The sequence below is a fragment of the Corapipo altera genome, unplaced genomic scaffold (assembly GCF_003945725.1).
Source record: "Corapipo altera isolate COAL_440 unplaced genomic scaffold, ASM394572v1 98, whole genome shotgun sequence".
NCBI classification, from domain to species: domain Eukaryota; kingdom Metazoa; phylum Chordata; class Aves; order Passeriformes; family Pipridae; genus Corapipo; species Corapipo altera.
Window position 1 is genome coordinate 6,086,676 of NW_020884914.1, and position 2,853 is coordinate 6,089,528.

Here is a 2,853-nt window from a genome sequence, read left to right on the forward strand (position 1 = left end):
GCACAGCCCAGTGTCCCCGGCACAGCCCAGTGTCCCGGCACAGCCCAATGCCCCAGCACAGCCCAGTGTCCCCGGCAGAGACCAGCGCCCCCCGTTCAGACCAGTGCCACCAGTTTACACCCGCACCTCACACACAGCCCAGTGTCCCCGGCACAGCCCAGTGCCCTCAGTTCAGACCAGCACCCCCAGTTCGAACCTTCACCTCACACGCAGCCCCGTTCCCAGAACAGCCCAGTGCCACCAGTTCAGTCCAGTGCCACCAGTACAGCCCAGTTGCCCCCGGTTCAGCCCAGCACCTCACACACAGCCCCATCCCCAGTACAGTCCAGTGCTCCCAGTTCAGCCCAGCACCTCACACACAGCCCCATCCCCAGTACAGCCCAGTGCTCCCAGTTCAGACCATCACCCACAGTCCCATCCCCAGTATAGCCCAGTGCTCCCAGTTCAGACCAGCATCCCACACACACGCATTCCCTCAATCAGCCCAGTGTCCCATGACACCACTCCCTGTTCCACACACCCCCAGTTTATTCCAGTGCTTTACATGCCTGCAGCCAGCACCTTCCAGCTCATCCCAGTGCCCCCAGCATGGCCCAGCACCCCCAGTTCAGCCCCATACCCAGGCCATGGTGGCCCCCAGCCCTGATCCCTCCACAGGGGCTACCGGGTCCCGGACTGCCCAGTGTCGTTTCTCTTGGCCACTTTGGGTCATTGGTGGCTTTTCAGCCAGTTCAGTCATTAACATCTCCAGAGCTGGTGTCAAAGAGCAGCAAGTGCTCGTCACCCCCCATGGGTTGTCATCCTCATGGAAAGGGTGGCCAGGCACTGGAACTGCCCAGAGCAGTGGTGGAATCACCATCCCTGGAAGCGCTCAAAAACGAGTGTTTGTGAGGACATGGTTCAGTGGTGGGCTTGGCAGGGCTGGGTTAATGGTTGGGCTCAGAGGGCCTTTCTAGCCCAAATGATACCATGATACCAGGGTGCCTGCAGGAGGCTGGCTGGGGAAGCCAGTCCTCTGGGCTCCCGGTGCTCATGGAAAGGCTGGATCAAGCTTGTTGCTCATGTTCACAATCTCAGGAAGCCTCACAGCTCTGATACAACCTGCCTCATGGTTCCTATGCATTTCCTCCTGCCTCTGGATTAGGAAGGGTGACATTACTCGCCTGGCACTCTTTGGTATCTCCATCTTATTTTGTGTTTAACCGAGATCAGAAATTATCAGCAATTATATTAGAGGATGTCCTGGGGTTTTATCCAAATTCTTCTGTATTTGATTGCATTAATAAGATATTTGACCACCTTGAGATATTCCCACTGTGGATTTTGCTGTGCAGTCCCCCCAGGGACATGGTGCAGGGGTGGGTGGCTGCTGAGGGAGATGAGCAGCACAGTGTAATCTGCAGGGCCATTCTCCACAAGGCCAGAGATAACAATTGAGCGAGAGGAGGTGACGCTGAGGGGACAGAGTTGTCTAGGGGTGATTAAAGAGCAGTCCCATTATCGCAGCAGAGCACTCCTCATGCACCAGCACTGGGCAGCCACGTTAAAATTTCGCAGTATGTCTGCTTCAAAATATAATTTCACTTTCTTAAATAATAAATTACAGACATATCTGTCATTTCCATCTCTTGGAGGTTCAGTAGCAGTTAGTTAGTCTTCTAGTTCTATTAAAGCAAAGATTGCAAGTTCTTCAAGCACTGGTAGGAAATTAAAGAGTAAAGCCAGGATTTAGACTCCACTTTTAAGACTTCAAAAACTTAATATGCCTTGAATATTTCAGAGTTAGAGCAGATATACGTGCCACTTAATCCACAGCATTCTCCTTGAGGGGAAGACAGTTTCTGGAGATAATACAGGTGTATGGGGAAAGTTATCCCTGATCTCCCAGCAATGCCATTCAAGAGGTCACTGGATTTACAATCAGGGCTGACAGAAATTATAATCCCACTTTTATAATTAGCTAACAGGCCTGTTGCTCTCTTCTGCTGCTTAAAATGAGAAACTCAGACAGCTGGCTTTTAGGACAGGATTAAAACAAACCTACATTAATTTAAAAAAAAAAATCACTTTTGGTGATTTTACGACAAAGATCCATCATCTGCCCAAGAGTGGACATTCTGCTGTGAGTTTATGGATCATCACGAGAAGCAGCAGCAAGAGAGGAAGGCAGGTCTGGTGGACTTTCCCAGAGGACGTGATTTCAGTGTCAGCCCTGTGACAGAGGAACACCATCAGTCATGTTGTCCAGCTCCTTGTGTTGCTGTGGCCAGGACCCCCCTGTCTCACTGCCCTATGGGCAGCTGGAGCACTGGGATGAGGAACTTGGCTGAGAGGTCCATGCAAAGCCAGAGACAGTCACTTCCCACAGCGTGTTATATTCCACAGGTGAGGGTCATGCTTTTCCCTCCGAGCACATTCCTGAGGAGTTTCCACAACCATTCCCAGCACAGCCCTGATCCTCGGGGAGCAATGAGCTCCTTCTAGTGAACCACTGTCACCTTTTGGCTGCTCTGGCATTTGTGATAGTGCAAGAGTAACTCTCAGAAAAAGAATTCAAATTCCACAGCGTTTTCAGTGATGATGACTCCTCCTGTGCAGACATCACTTTAAGCATTGTGCCTACACAGACCTTAATCCTCCAGTCACAGAGGACCAATGTTCAGGTTACACAGTGGGCAGCAAAATAGGAAGGAATCCTCAGGGCCTGTGCCTTATCCCTGTGTATATCTGGGTCACAGCATTGATTGAGTAACCCCTGATTAAAAGCACTCTCACTGAGGAGAGCTTGGAGCACAGCCATGGACACACCGTGTGACAGGCAGCACTTTGGGGAGGAGACAAAAACATTATATA